The 17,261-nt window shown below is 39.1% G+C and overlaps 1 protein-coding gene across 1 annotated transcript in view; it reads left to right on the top strand.

The window, feature by feature from the left end:
* Positions 1-17,261, top strand: part of ntm (neurotrimin) — a 383,071-nt gene that overhangs the window by 58,864 nt on the left and 306,946 nt on the right. The window lies entirely within an intron of this gene.

The raw sequence follows: 17,261 nt of genomic DNA, 5'->3' as shown, positions 1-17,261 counted from the left end.
AATCATGAACTGTTAGGCTAAATAAGATCAAATAAATCTGGTCTGCCTCAAAAAGATTATGTAAAGTTTATCTGTTCCTATATATCAGCCTGAGTACAAAGCCTGTGCAGAATGAGAGCAGAGACTGTTTTGTTCTCTGGAGGGGACCAGCACTAAACTCTAATGTGGATTAGATAATATATTCCCACAACACAGATGGTTATCATGGCATTATTAACTGGCTAATGACTTTTTGTCTTTCTGGCTGTTTGCTTTCTACAGCCCTGTGTCACGGTGGCACTTCACTGAACAAATAAATGTAAGTGCATATGCCTTTCCACTGGGCTTTGGCTGGGGGAATTAACTGAGCATATTGAATTCATAGATCATTGTTGCTAGCTGGGGGCGTCAAAGCATCATCAAATATTCCGATTCTGGAGATCTTTGAACTGCTCTTGTGTTCTTTCACTGTTATTGCAGTGTCGTTCCGAGGTTGCAAAGAGTCTCTAACTTTGAACTGTTCCACAGACGTGCCAACGTTTGAAATACAACAATTTTCAAAGCTGATGCTCTGCGTTGACTATTTAATCTTGATGTAGAAAGTCAGGTTGACTTTGGAAAGGATGTATTAAGGATCGGTAGTGATAGTTTGTCAGGTTGCCCAGGACCCACTACAATTGTTGTGTGTGTCCACAATGCCAGCCCTGTCTCTCCCAACAACATTCTAGTACAGTGGAAACTGCTAGTGATCACGTTTGTCCCAGCCAAATTGAAGTCTATAGGCGGTTGATTACTGTAAAAGAATTGTGTAGCTTCTTTATTATAGTCCCAGAACCTGAGGCACGCACAAACACAGACACTGACTCCGCTGCTCTTTCTCTCTCTCTCTCTCACACACACAGACTCAGCTGATGTCTCTGACTCGCGACAGCATGAATGTTGATTTGTTTGAAATGACACCACGAAATCAGCCGTGATCATCACATAACGATCGATACTTTTCTTAAATGAGTTAAATCCTCATTCAGAGCAGCGCGCGCATTCGTCCCGCTCAACAGAATTGTAAACGTATACAATGTATGTAGAGCCGGAGGAGATTACGGTGTGTTCGGTTTGGCTGGATTTGTTTGGCAGTGCACAGCATGGATGATAGAGACAAGAGAGGAGCAGTGAATTGTACCAAACATGTATGAAAAGCCCTAAATTAACACTGTGAGCAGGCTTAGTGGAGCTGTGCATGGCTCCCTGGGTGTCTGTCCCAGGCTTGGTGGCACTGGGCCGGGCTTTCAGATCCTTTTGGGATGTGGAGCTGCCCCCCATTGGGATGTGGTCCCTGCATCTGTAGTCAGGTGGAGTGTTCATGTTTTTCACTCACTGCATTGGCTACTGGTCTATGTTAGCAGTGAAACCAAAGCAGAAAGACTTTAACGCCGAACACTTATTTGTTTATTTATCACGTTTCACATGTTTTCCTAATATTGTGCAACCCTAATGTTCACAGATTTTACATCTAGAGGAAGAGATTGAGAGAGAGAGGGAGAGATAGAAAGAGATAGCAGACAAAACTCATTCTTTTCACTCTACACATGAAAGTATAGCGAGACATTTCTGTTTGCTACTGATTTTTTCTTTGTGCATCTTTGCTGCATTCACAGTGCGAGAAAAATCGACTCTACTTTACAGTGTGTCCCCACCCTTATGCAGAAAAGCTATAGCCCTCTGCTTTTGGAGAAGTTTTGAATGATGAACAGAACAGGGGATTATTTTTTATCTAATCTGTTTGAGTGAAAATGTTTTTTCTCTGAAATGATGTAAATATATGGAGTTCCGTGATAATTTTTATGTCGTGTCATATGAGAATTTTAGCCAAGGTCTAACTTATCTTGTTATGTTAGCATTATCAAAGGGAACTAATACCTATAAATATCTGTCTTTGCATCCATAAAGGAAAATGTGAATTTCGGCACATTAGTCTGTATTCAAGTTGTTAGACTGTCAGGACTTACATTTAAGGTCAGATGAAATGGTTGTGGCTGTGTAAAGACTGGAGGCAAAAACATCCGCTCAAAGAGAATGGAACAGAGAAGAAAGAATAGAAAGTATTGTTAGAAATTTTCCTTTCAAACAGACTGAAGGCTGGGATGAAAGAAGAAGATTTCTGGAAATCATGCATTCCTTTTAATGTTTCTTCGAGGAACAATAGCCCTGCTTCATAGTGACAGTCTCACACTGTCATTAAAAGACAAGACAGAGATTAGTCGAGTCCAAACCCAGTATCACACTGTGCTCTGGTACCTGGAGTGTCATTACAAGAACCAACACAATGAAACCCAGCTAACACCCTATAGAGTAGAGTGTTGGCCCCTTCGAAAGGATGACTAATAGGCAATGTTGTTGTTTTATATGTGGACTGTTGCAACTCACTTTAAATAATAATGATGACTGTAGGTGGTTCATAAATAAGAAAATCTCAAGCTCCAACAGCAGATGGATTGATAGACAGATAACCTCACTATAAAAAATAATAGATACATACAATAATCAATACAATCAATACATAAAAAATAATAAGTCATTGTCACATTTATTAGACAGTCAGATGGATGGATGGATGGAATATACAATAGATTTTTTATCAGTAAAACAGCCACCTCAGGTAACAAGTAAGTCAAACAGAACTGCATTAGATTCACTGAAAAAAACTAAGAAAAGAGCTATTGAAAGTGAATACTAAAACCGTGCAGTTTATAACCCTGTCTAAAACTTTGCAAAACACATTCTAACACACCCCTCTTTAAAGACTAAGAATTGTGAATGTGACATGATAGGGGTTGATCCAAGTGAAATGTCAGTTTTCATCCTATACTGTGCATCTCACGCCACCCTGCTGAAGATAACACCTAACTTTGATTCAGCCCATGTCAGCGATGGATCTTCCTCTTCCTCAATCCTCAGATGAACCATGACACTTCTGATTCACTTTGAAATGCCAGCACAGATGTGAGCTCAACCCTTAGCTGTGAATGCTTAAGGCTCTTAAATTTGTGGGAAGTGGAGCTGTGGAGGATCGGTGGAGGAGGGTAGTGGATTCACTTTCATTTTCATCACACTTTTTGGTTTTGCTCTTTTCCATTAATCTGTCAAAGGCAGAGAGGAAAAGACATTTCTACAGGCAACAAGCTTCCATCTCTCACTACGTGGCTGAAGGCTCGCTTGTACTCATCGTCTGTTGTATTTGGTTGCGAGACGTTGGATTAAGTCAAGTGGCAGCTTACATGCCCATTGCTTTGTGCTGCTACTTAGATGCTCTTTCAAAAAGGCCACTTATCTTAGAAGATTAAAAATTCAGTGTCTCCCTTGCTCCTCTCTCACAGAACACTTTTGTGTTCCACCTTGTCATTTCATCAATGAACATGCTGCCCCTGCAGAACATGGGGTCTTTAAATGTTGATCAAATCATAAAAAATAACCAAAACTACCAGCCTTAATTATATGCATGCAGTGTTTGGAATGCAGAGTCTCGGACCCCCTACCGCTCCAAGGATCCCCTACCGCTCCAAGGATCCCCTACCGCTCCAAGGATCCCCTAAAAACAGTGTCTTTAAAAAATGGAGTCCTTTATTTTCAGTTCATGCAGAGTTCTTTTGCATGTTTTAGCTGAAACATATTGCTGTGACTGGTTTTGTTAGTTATAGTTGCCTGAATATTGCAGGGAGCCTCAGTCCATCAAACAAAATCAAGTTTATTGACTAAATCACAGGCTTTATGCATCAAATTATAAACAAACACATACAAATATAACTTAAATCATTTTTGAGAGTATCTAGCTTTTTGAGAGTATCTAGCTGTTCCAGGTATGTGTAAAGTGTGCAGGTTTTCAGAGACATCCAGGTTCATGCAGGAGGAAACACAAGTTAACATTTTTGCCTTTGTTAATATATTTATTTATTTATCTGTTTATTCTGTTAGATCATTCATTTATTTCCCCTGGTCATGGAGTGTTTGGCTTCACAGCACCTTTTTTTTTGTTAACTGAATACACACATATGTAGTTCAGAACTCAGTGAGCTTTATGAATATAATAGTTTGGTTTGTTTAATTATGGCCCAATAGAGTGTGTTCTAGAAAGAAAATGCTGCAGCTGCAGGTGTTAAACTAAACAGAAAATAATTGGATATCTGCCTGTCAGACTGGTTGGACCAGCACTACAAATATGCACTTTGCAGTTACAGGAGATGAATGGCAGGTGAGAATATACTTCCCACATGAAACATCTTTTCATGAAAGTGCAACTATTCAAAGGTGGAATGTTTTAAAAAAATGTTTTAGTGAATTGATAGAAAAATGCATTGTCTGTTGAAAAGGTTGCAGAAGAAGCTAACATTTGTCTGAATTTCTTTGGAGACCAAGCTTTATTGTAGATATGGCAAGTTGTTGTTACAGAACATTCTTTTTTTATCAGTCTAAATAAAGAAAAGAAAAATATATTTCGTCTTTAGCTATCATGCCACTGTATCATACCCATCATCCGGTTACTGTTAAATGGTAAATACACACTGATTCTTGAAGTGATTCAGTCTAGCTCTCTTCACAAAGAGCCCTGCCAGAAAGGCAACGTCATGCTTCATCTGTATGACAAGGTTTGTAAAGAATTAGGCCATCTTTGTAATTATTCATTCACATGTTGACTCTCAGCCTTTACTGAGTCCTATTGTAAATTATTATAATGCTTAAAACTTAAAATGATAATATGTAGGTCACGCCCAGGCGCATTGAATCTTTACACAGAGGCTATCTCAGCTGTGTCCTCTGTGTCAGGACAGAAGTATCACTCACTACAGCAGCATTAAAGCCTTGAAAAAGATGCAAACTAGCATTAGAATAAATCTTTGTGATCATTGAACACATGGCTGTGACGTGCAGTCTAATGACGCTTACAGGGGAAATGTCTCGTCACAAGCCCTTGAAATGTTTCAGAAGGAAGTTTTTCAAAGATGTAAAAGAGTTTGAAAGTCTGCCGCAGTCAGTGCATCACTGCTTCACTCAGTGCTGAATATCAAATATTAAATATTAACAGTTACATCAAATAACAAGAATGTGACTTCCTTACTCTTTCATGATTTGCTAGTCTCACTACTCTTTATCCCCAAACTTCTTTCTTTGTACTAAAGACCATTCAACTCGGCTGCAAGACGGATCTCTTCGTCAAACACGTTAGCTTTTCCAAAAGCATATAATCATAACAGCTACAGTACTGATAACATATATGCGGATATAGCAGCACCAACAGCATCGACTTGAAACTGGAGGATTGACATTGAAGGATGATAAGAGTTGTCACTTTGCAGGCGTTACTTGTTGACTCATTCGCATATCTATTTCCTTCATACAAAATCCTGGAATATCTGTCCTTACATCGCAGTTTGCTTTCATGGAGGGAAAATTGCACATGTCAATGTAATGATAAACTTCAAAGTCAGCTCCGATGAAAGACGGCTGCTGCTGCTGTTTCCCTCCCATGTTCTCTTTTCAGTAATTAATGAGTTAAGAAACTCAAAGAAGGGACCTTAAGAAAACCTCTAAATGTGCTTGTTTCACCTATTTAAGTTAGTCAGTAATAAAAGAATAGGTGTGAACATGACCGCCACACTTACTCAACTTCACAAAGTTTCAAAATAATATGGGAAACGTTTCTAGCGGTGGGGTTGAAGTAACAGAGGGATGTGCTCAAAGTGAAGTTAAGTTAAGTTACAATAATGTCAGGTCTTAAAAAGCTGTTTTTTTTACATTGTTCCTTTAACTGTAACGTCCACGGCCCAACTTCGAATGCTAATATAGCAATAATAAGCAAAATATGTGTGAGAAATAGAACAGTCAGGAAAATCTGCAAAGACAGATATATCTACCACCAAAGTTTCATCAAGACGAATACTTTTTATATACTGCACATATGGTGGCTCCTTTTCACTAAATGCATGAATGCAATTTTGATAATAAATGATCATTCCCAATACAGTTCTTGTCACGGCATATCCAAACAGTACTAGGCTACACAGTCACACATGATAAAAAAGTAAAATGAGCGTTATCAGTAATATTTTATTTCAATCAGTAAGTAAGTTATTTTTAGCACATTTCATAAGCATTCACATTTTCTAAGTATCAACTGTGGATGCCGTTGGGTGTTTTCAGGGCTGCCGAAACCAGATAAAATATATTTTTCATCTTCTTAAATTTAATTTCCTCATTTTTATCAAAAGGTTTTAAGGTTAACCAATCTATCAGCCACCCATCTCTTTGTTTTAACCTTGCTGCATGCCGCTTACTGTGCTGAGGTCATGCTGCACACAACATATGGAAGCACATCATCGCAGGTCACTGCTCCAGATGTGCATGAATTTCAAATTTGTCCCAAGAGTGAATATTAGTAATTATTGCTGCTTCCATTATGTTATTTGATACTGTCATTTGGAATATCTCAGGCATTCTTCACCCTCCTCTCTCATATGAGACCTGACCTGAAACACATGCTTTCAGACAAGATCAAAATCCACAATTAAAGTAAAGTTCCATATTTAAACTACTATCAATTAAGTTAATTCATTTAATTAATTTGCAAAATGCTACTTCTTGAGTGGAAACACCAGTAATATGCTGAAAACATCATTCTACTTATCAGGGGCTTCCAGGAATACTAAGTCAAGGCTCCAGACTAACTTTTTACATTGGTTTCACTGCACTGAAATGTTCTTTGTGCCTTCCGGCAGCACAATAATACACATTCCTTTTCTTGACAGTTCCCATATGCATTGGTAATTTCCTAACTAGAGTTGGGTTCGATTTGATGTGATGTGTTTGGATATCGATTCAGTTAAGGAAATTTCATTGTACAATACCAATTTTGCAGGGATAATAAATTCTCAGGAATGTAAAGCTGTATACTGAACAAGGAAACCCTTTAACTTAGTGCATCTTAAGAATATTATGTTAGAAAACCAGAAATGATTGCAATAAATGATATTATTGTCATTGTGAAACCATTTTAAACCACTGGTACAATGATAATATTATAGCATGATCATGCAAGTTTACCTTTTCAAAGAGTAATGAGCTTATTTGTAAAGAAAATTCAGTCTGACATTTTAATTAGAATTCAAAATGTAAAAAAATCCTTATTAACTGTGTGTGTGTGTTCCTGTACGTACTGCCTTTGTGAGGACCACGTTAAGCTTAAAGAGTGAGGACATTTTTGTATGTATTATCTCAATGAGTGTCCTCACTAAGATGGAAGTACGAACATGTGTGTGTGTGTGTGTGTGTGTGTGTGAGTTTGTGCGTGCACTCTGCAATGTGTTTAAACACGTGTCTCACAAACTCTGGAGTGATTCAGACAAACATGAAATAAAACTTCAGTTCTGCTCAGGTCCTTGTGATTGGTGTTGGTGTTTATAGTTAAAGTGTAAAGTGAGCTCAGGTCAGCAGGAGTGTGAGGGAGGTCACCCTGACATGAGACTGACACGGTGCAAACCAACCGCTGCTTCTGATCCTGAATCAGCGGCGCTAATAATTTTAGGAGGATCTAAGATGAGGAAGCAACATGACTCACTAAACCACAGAGACAGACCAGCTAAATGTGAGGCCCACTGATGCGACCAAGGAACATTTTTAGTTGCACTTCACAGAACTTTGGTGGCGTGTGCCATAATGGTTGCACTCTGGAGCCCTGTAAAGTTCATTTTAATGAGTGGTTGTCACTGCTCCCGGGGGTAAATATAATGTGTCACACGAATAGGGTTAGCAGATTTCTTCTTTGACTTAGGAGAGTCGTAGAATAAAATCTTTTTTCAAATGAGTCACATGCCTGTGTATGCCATGCTCTGTTTCTCCATTGTTTATAGTCTTGGAGTTAGTAAAACTTTTACAGTGATGCCAAAAACTTAAAGACAAACTTTATTTCCACACATACATATGGATGGGAAGCGTTAATCTATGAGCAGAAAAGATAATGGCTTTGGTTTCAATAACAACACATTCATTCCCATCCCCGATCCTTGATGACATCAATTTCAGAGCAGATATCAAACACATTATGGGACACAATAATGATGTGTTGCCTGCATTACAGGGGGGCGGGTCATATGAGGCTCTTGAATTCACAACACCCTGCTGATATTGCTGCATTATTACCTGAGTGCACTGTATGCACACAGTGAATAGTGTTCAGGGCAAGTCTGTGTCTTTTCAAATTTTCTGGATGTCACTTCTAAACTATGAAGATAATAAAAGGAAACAGGAGGGCAAATAATGTCATTAGCTTTGTAATTCCTTCGTAGTTTATTTGTCCAATGTTCGGGTCCTAGCCTATACACTGTCTTTAAGCAAATTACTCCTGTAGTCTGAGGAGCCTGATTGTATTGATCCCGCTGTCTTTTATACCTGGGTGTTGATTGTTTCGAGCCATATCAGACCAGAGCAAGTTCATACAAGTTACGACAAGCTCAAAAACCATGATAGGATTTTTCCCATGAATCCGTCTGAAAACACAAATCAGCTGGAACCTGCAACCACATTAGATGGATGAGTAGAAAGATTCCTCACGTGCTACACAGCAGTATTCAGACACTTAGAGAGAACAATAATAACTCCAACACCAACAGCACAGACACCGAGATTCATTATTGTTTCACAGTTTGTTCAAGAGTGCAATACTCATAGGGACATTAATGCCGCACTGATTCTTTGTTCAAACAGTCAAATGCACTCTCACTTCCAGTAACCCCAGAGAACACTGTATTACTGTCTGTATTACTGTTTATTATATACAAACGTTGACTTGACAGACTGTTACATGTGTGAATGTATATACCCTCACACTGTACAGACTCTTTGATTATGAAAAAGGTCAAGGCCACCAAAAGTGGTGCCATCCTTAAGAGGTGGTAGCCTGAGGAGTAGCCTGTGTCAGGACATTTTCAGATATGCACAAGGTTGATTAAAGTGAGGGCAATGCTATCTTTAAAAGTACAGACATGTTGACAGCCCATCAGTTAAATTTATTATACTAGGTCAGTGCCCATTCTAAATAGGTCTGTTTTGAATAGGCTTCTTGCTTGACCTGTTTCAATGCTCCAAAGTCACTTCAGAATGATTTCTGCTCAAATAGCTTTTTACACACGGTGCAAAGTGAACCTGGTTTATCTGCAATGAAGATTTCACAGTCAATGGTTTTCTTAAAATGTAGCTGAATTTGCTTTATGTGGCTTATATATAAGTTTGGATGATTTACTGAAATGCAGTTATTGTTTTTAATTGACAGAATGTTTAGACCCGAGTCCACAACTTTTCAAAATAAAAAAAAACAGCAATGGAATAATATCATGCTTTTACTTTGAAGACATTTTGCTATACGACAAGTCTATGGATGTTGTTGCCATGATGGAGATCAAGTTCGAGTATCGAGTATCAAAATGATCTTGATTTTGATGTGTGGTTTGTCCCAGTGACTGACAGAGAGCTGGTCACCTGTTTATTCACCTTTTTATTTATATTGAATGTTTCTTGTCTAAATCACACCAGACTTGCATCTGCACTCCCCCGGGCCATTAATGGACCATCAATACACATGTGCTCTTACGCTGATCAGTTAATGGTTCACATGTATGAGTTCCACACTCAGACTGACTTTTGTGGAATCCGTAGGTAGATAGTGGTTCTGTAGAAAGTATAGCAGTTCAGTTTGGTAAGTGGTGACTACCAAACTATGACTATGGCATAGGTGATAGCTGCGTTGGCTTGGCACAGTGGGTTAAGTGTTCAGTATCAGGAGCCTTGTAGCTCAACCTGTTCAGGCCGTGGTGATCCTGTAGGCTTTCACTCTGCTCAGGTCTGTGGAGAGAAGCTCAGTCCTGTTGATGTGCTGTGCTGCCATAGCAGCCAGTACACCTGTAGCAGCTGCAGTGTCCAGCCTGTAGACAAATGGTAAATGGTGTTTCTCTATTATAGATCCCATTCACACACTGCCAGTGAGGGACAGTTGGTCAGGTTCAGTGTTGTAAGCAAGGACACTTGGACAGGAGATACAGGGGATCAAACCACCCATTAGTGGAAAAACAGCTCAACCTCCTGAGCCACTGCGCTGTGTCATTTTCGGACCACTGTGACGATGTGTTGAGAGGGGTGCTGGAATCACTAAACATGAGTGTTTGGAGTGGAGCGAGAAACAGGTTAGCTGTGTTGACCAGAGTTCCTTTTAAAAGATCTGATCACTGATTATTTCTCTAAAATCCATACAATGCATGCACAAAATTAATAAAAATGAAAAATGATCAGGCAGAATTGACTGTTTGGTGGTACGTTTCAGGCCAGCTAAAGGAAACGGGCTTATAAAACCCTTTTCAGCAATCTCTTACTCAATCAGAATGTTTGCTGGGAGTCAGTCAGCACACCCTGTAACTCAGCACAGTATGCTGCATGTTGGCTTGTTAAACTGGTTCTGCGTAGCCATATTTTCCATCTTTAATTATGAGCAAAGAGAATATTTGTATAGTGGATAAAAGGATGTCAGTTCACAAAAGAGAGAAAGAAGGAGGTCTGGAGTGTCCCTGATTTCACAGGGACAACATGTCCTTGCCACCCGTTGAAGCATAGTCATTGGATAATAAGGCAGCTTTGCATGAAATATGTATTTGGCTCTATGATCACACATGTTGGATATCATAAGATGATTTGACTTCATTGGCATAATTGAAGTAAACATTAACTCTTGGATGCATCCTGAAGGTTGTGATATCTGACTTGTCCCGCAGTAAATTTTGGCTGTCAAAGTAAACTTTTACTCACATTTTTATTTAGTTTATTTTTTTAAAGTAAAGTTTGTGACAGATAACTTGAAAGCTAAACATTTCACGTTTTATGTTCCAAGTCACTTGCAGTTTGTTTTATTTATTTATTTAACCAAACAGAAAAAAAAACAGGATCTTGATTTCTGGGGAATTCCACAACTTCAAAAATGATTTTGATGTTTTACTTTTTTCCACTCCCTCTCTTCCATTCCAGTTAAAAAAAAATAAAAAATACTGGAAAAAAAAGCTCCTATATATAATAACTGTTGTACCTCTTGAGCCTAATTAACACCCAAAAATAGAGGGGGGGGGGGGGGGCACAGCACAAAGAAAATGGATGAGACGCTGGATTCAAAGAGTGACTCACTTCTATAGCCTCAGGCTCTTTTGCGTTTGGGGGAACAGCAGGGTTCATTTGCAGCACCCAAGGGATCTTTCAGTGGATTGCCAAGTCTCAGGAGGCTTTTAGAGGGGTGGGTGTGACAGTTGGGGTGTGGGGTTGAGTGTGTGAGTGGCAGATCTGTAGCTCTGCTCTCAAAAAACCAATGATTAGAGAAGATTGCAGATACAAACAGTGCGCTTCCGACCATGCCACAAGGGCTCAGTGATTCAGCATCAACCGTAAATATAGATCAATGCAGTGCAGAAAATAAGGCCCTCTGCTGTAATAGCAGAGCATTATTCCTGCAATGACTGCAAGTTCTGCTGCAGACAGACACACAAACTCATAGCTCTGAAGTGTCATCTAGGTGCACGCTGCAGCAGCACAGGGGAACTAATTAGTTAAAGTAATAATCGCTGATCATCACTAATAGCATCACTTGTTCTACTCATTTATTCCATGACTGAGTCAGACGCACTGACCTGTGTGATGAAATTCACACAAGTGAGAAAACCTTTGATCAGCTGTTGCCATTAATTATCATTTCCATCTTTTTGTGCTGTGTGAATCTGCACATTTATTTGTTTGTTGAGCTCCCACATAGATCCCAATGGAAAAGTCTGAAAACATTCAATCAATTTGAAATCAAAAAAAGTCAGGTGTTGGTGTTATGTGTGACAGAGAGGTTTCTCACTGGATTGATTGACTCTGGAATGAGTATGAGTTGAATTCCAGCAATGCGGCTTTGTCATTTAGATTTTTGAAATCTCCGGAGGAGGTGTATGTGTGATGTCTGGCCTCCTACTATTAAGTCAACAGAAAGTCCAGAGGAGCCGATGTGAGAGCACAGCAGGAGATCCCTGCGGGATTCACTGCGAGCAGGGAGGTTGATGAGGTTTTTAACACGTGACAGACAGACAAATGAAAAGAACAAAAGAAAACAAATATCTCCATACGAAATACGCGTATAAAAAAAACAGAGGGAGACATCAAATGACTTTGAGGAGATAAAAGATAACGCCATCGTATTGATGTAAACAAAGACACGTGATCTCTGCAGCCGAATGAAAACATTACATCCTGCTTCCTTCTGCTGCACCAATCACCTGAATCTCCTGGAGGAATCTGCTGCACTTGTGAACGCGTCTCAGTGGAAAATCTCTCACTGCACGGAGGAGAAAGTCTGTACCCGATTCTCACACACTCACAAACACACAATTTTTGGAAAATCCTTTGCTCTCATTTATAGACCGACTGAGTTGGACCTTTGTGTGTTACACATCATCTGGCTTGCTTTTAACACATTCCTCAATGTGCAGAGGTAACATGCGCTCAATGACACACACACACACACACACAAAATCACCTGTGGTCTTCCTTTGCGCTGCCTTCTCTTACCTCTCAGCCCTTACATACTTCTTGTTGAATCTGATGAACCTCTGACCCATCTCACCGCCTCCACATCTAGCACTCTCACCTGGCAGCTTTGCAGAGACCAGCGGGATCTGTGATAGATGGGGCTTGACAGCAGTCAGGGGTTTTGATGAGTTTTCAGCAACTTGTCAAGGGAGAGTTGGAAAAAAATGTGCGAGAAAAAGAATGAAAATGATTCTAAGAGAAATACAAACAAGATATATGGGCGAAAAAAACCTCAGTAACCAATGTGCATGGAGAGCTGTTATGGTCATGAAAGCCTCATTTCCATGTACTATACTATATCATTATTATCTTCCCGCAGTAGTATACAGTACACACTGTTATGTTCTGCAGTCCAGTCTTAGCTGCTCATTTGTGTAATTTAGTCCAATGCCTGTAGATACAGTCATGGAGAACTGTTGAAGAAACCGTTGTGCTCTATTTGCGAGACATGTTTGTGAGCAGTGTTGTGTTGATACTAAATGAAGTGTTGCATGCCTACATTCACATTTTCAGATATATCCTTCTTTGCAGTGAAAATGATTGGAGTGTCTGTAACGAAGGCAAACTAATGAGCTTTTATTAAACTGAGTATGCAAATGTTTCCCCGACGTACATTTAGAAACAAATGCTATGGACTGTGAAACAAAGGTACCACCACTACATTTGGTTGTTAATGAGAATGACTGGTGTAGTGTCAAGGCAGCTTGTACTTTACATATTTTCAGGCTGATAAATAATCCATTCTATGAAATTAGATCCCATTTAGATGTAAAATATCAAATAAGTAATTTCTCAGTCTACATAATCTTCTGTTCATTGTCAGTGAGTCTGGCTTCAAATCAATTTCATTGAAATCATATTCTTAATTCTGCCATTCTCATGTCTGTGTGAGTGCTTGTTGAGTTCACAGATGATAATGGAATTGTCTAGAAGACATTAAGAGGATAAATATTCTGTCGTGTCTGTTGTCAAACTGGGGCATGGTTATTAAATCAGCAGTTGCATGTAATGAGGCGCCATAACGTAAAGAAATGCCAAAACCCCATAGGAGCTGTGCTGTTGTATATGGTAAGAAGGTGATCATTAAACATCATGACTCAATGAATCAATATGATTCTGATAGAGGCTGTAAGAGTCAGTGAGACAGTGAAAGCACAATTTTACTCTGACAGCATGGAGCCCATCTTAGCGTATCTTCACTGACCCTGTGTTCTGTTGCATATTTGAAAATGTCCTATTACATCCACTCATAATTTATTACCAAAAAAGTAGTCCAATTTTTATTGAGGCATGTGAACAGCACACTTAACGATAGAAACATGCTCTGTGAAACCTAAACTTCAATCAGAGGATAAGTCCTTCTGTTTAAGTACTTCAGCAGATGGAAGACGAACCTCGAACCTCTCCAACAAACAAAATACTTATACGTATTTTTAATTCTGACTTGGTTTTGCATAAGTCTCGGCAGGATTCCTAATTCTGAGCCTTCTTAAATTAGCTGTCAATAACAAAATCTGTTTTCTCACATTGGTATTCCAAAGGACACAGAAGAAATAGAGGTTTCAGATACCTGGAAAAAGTAATTACTTCGCACAGTGAGCTCCCTCAGCAAATGAAAATGTGATAATTTGGTCTCTGGTATTTGCTTTCACATGCTTGTTTTATTACAGTTCTTTTGAATTCCGTTGTGTTTTAGGCATGTCAGCTGATGTTTGGTGATACAACTTGCTTTGTCACAACTCGGCAAAAAGACATGCAAGAAAAATTACATTGAACTATAGGATTCGGTTGTCATTTGCATTTTTGAAAGTGAAAATACCTCGCTGGCTGCTCTGTGGGGTGTGAAAGTGATAATTACACAAACTATTAAAGGCTGTAATATGTCTTTTATTACATTTAATAATTTTGCTAAATAATATCACTGCTATTAATGGAGGTTGAAATATATCAATTCTTATTAAATGTATTAAACCAATTTTCGCTTTCAGTGTAACTGCGTTATGAACACAGCAGAAGTAACCATGGCGTATGGGGTCTACCAGGTCAACTGTTACTTTATTGCCATAACAACAACAACCATATGACCCACAGGAGTGTACCAGTAGCATGCATCAGCTACTAGACTTTCATTATCATGGTAAATAACAAATAAATATACAATTAAGGTTGGTGAACCGTCACAGTTTGGTTAGGTTTAGCCACATACACCATTTGGTTTGAAATAGCAAAAGGATTGTGGTTTAGGTTGAAATTCATTCATCCAGTTTAGAGGACTGGCACGGGAAACGAAAAGCAATTTACGCTATCTGACTCTCTCCTTTATCATAATTACTACAGCCACTAGAGGTGGTCGAACAACAAAACCTTGCTGGGTTGCAAGAAGCTGCTTCATGGATGATTGAGGGATGATCTTTTGCTTCAGTAATGTAATTTTTGGTGCGTCTGTGTCTTTTTCAAGCCTCACAGCTTTGCAAAAGTAACAATACATGATAGAAGAAGTGTCGTAAATATGACAATTGAAGCCCAGCATGAGTTCAGGCAGAGCACTCTTAGCAGTATGCACTGGCTCATTCAGACACACTGTGTGTATCTGAAAACATTCCAATCATATTCATTCAGATGTACGCTGCAGACATTATAACCACATGCCGATGCTGCCTCCACCACCCAACACTATTTTGTGTTGTTGATATGAGACTCATGTTCATGTATGGGGGATTATCGCTCAGCAGAACCCACAGAGCTCTCCGACAACAGCAGAGCATTTCTGCCAAATCAAACTGTAGAAGCTTTTGCTATAAATGGTTGCTTGATGTAAATGTTTCTGACTGAAAAGATGATAAAGAATAAAATACATATCCCGCATGTCTCAGACATATTAATAGATTTATTATCTTTCAAGTTCCCTTTGATGAAGCGACTATTTATCAGGACCATTGCAGTGAAACTATTTTTAGATGGACAAACTCTTACTGCCGACATTTAAAGATCTATACATGAAGTCACACATTGTGCCCTGGGTTGAAATCACTAGAGTTTGAGGCCAGGAAACAAAAATACAATGCCGTAACAAGAACAATTCACATTTTCTCAAATATATTTCTTAATGATAAAGATTACAATCTATAATTAAAGTAATCTACACTAAAAATAATTAAGGTATATTTATTCATTGGCTCAGTGCTTGTGCAGCAAAACATAAACTAAGGTCAGGTCGTACCTGTGAAAAAGTGTGTAACTGGAAATCTAATCTCTGGTCTCTTCTTAACGACCAGGAGTGTGTCAAATGCACATTTTTAACTGCCTGTTTGGTTTTCTTCCCTCCGACAGAATTGTGCAGTGGCTCTAATTGAAATCTATCCAAATTGATAATTGAGATAAATGCTTATGGTTGAGCAGAGATTATTATCATTAAATGGGTGGCAAGGACTCAGGCAACAGCAGACTCAAAGGATGTGGAATGATGTGTTTCTTCATAAACGAGCTACATTTCCTTCTTCACGGCTTGTTGAGGTGCAGATTATTCTAACTGAGAAACTCTCTGTGCTTCTTCAAGTTAGTGTTTGCAGGAGTGGCTTTGCAGTATCGAGGCTGCACTTTCCCTGTAGTAACAGCCCATCCAATTAGACTCCAGGGGAAATGGTGAAGGGAAAGCAGCTCCGGAGTTTATGGGTGTTTGTTGTTGGATTTTATGATAACAATAAGTAAAAACTAAGCAAGATTGCAGGAAATTTAATGACCACACACTGGATAAGCATTACAGAGGAATGTTTCGATCAGTTGGCCCACGGGTTAAGGAACAAGCATACATCTCTGCACCACTGTGCTGCACACGGTCCTAATTCAATATCCAGGACCTGCATTATGTAGCAGAGAGCAACTCAAGCTCTCCACAAGAGACCTTTTATTCTCTAATGGAATAGGTTATACTTGTATTTATATATATTTCCGCATTATGTGTCCACAACAACTATTTACAATTATGCACATGCAAAATACTTTAATGCTCTCTGAACATGAAACCCACACTAGTTCCCTCACAGGAGTGGTTTTAGGTCCCTGTGATCCTGAATTTATGAATTCACAATAATGTGCTCTGGATTAAACATCTCATATTTGTGCCTACATTATTCTGACAATGGCAAACTTGACAGAAGAGCCTTCCATCACAAGTATTACTGCAGGTGTTAAAATGTAAGGGGTGGCTCTGTTCCTCTCCTCAAGAAGTTGTGCAATTGCAGAGTTATGTCGCATTCTCATAAGTCAGTTCTCATGAACGGGGGGGGGGGGTGTTTCTGCCTGGTGATTCCGAAAGGTGGCAAAAGAATAAGAACGATCCTGCAGCTCGTATAATGGAGCGTTTGCATCAGGTCACTTGAGTGTCCCGACACCTATGATCTGGGGAAATATCTGCAAAACATGGCTGGTAATGATGAATTTAAATGCAAATGGCAACCTGACAGGGGAAACAAATTACACTCATCACTTGGCTAAATTGCTTCAAATTGAAGACGAGTCCTCAAACCTGAGCATATTGCACCGGTGGTTCATGAAAAAATAGAATATGGAAAGCAACTTAATAGTTAATTTTACCTCTTCCAGTTACCATGACCTGGGGAAATAAAGGGAAGACAGTGATT

The sequence above is a fragment of the Paralichthys olivaceus genome, chromosome 15, assembly GCF_024713975.1.
Source record: "Paralichthys olivaceus isolate ysfri-2021 chromosome 15, ASM2471397v2, whole genome shotgun sequence".
NCBI lineage: Eukaryota > Metazoa > Chordata > Actinopteri > Pleuronectiformes > Paralichthyidae > Paralichthys > Paralichthys olivaceus.
This window is presented reverse-complemented; position numbering and strand designations above follow the sequence as displayed.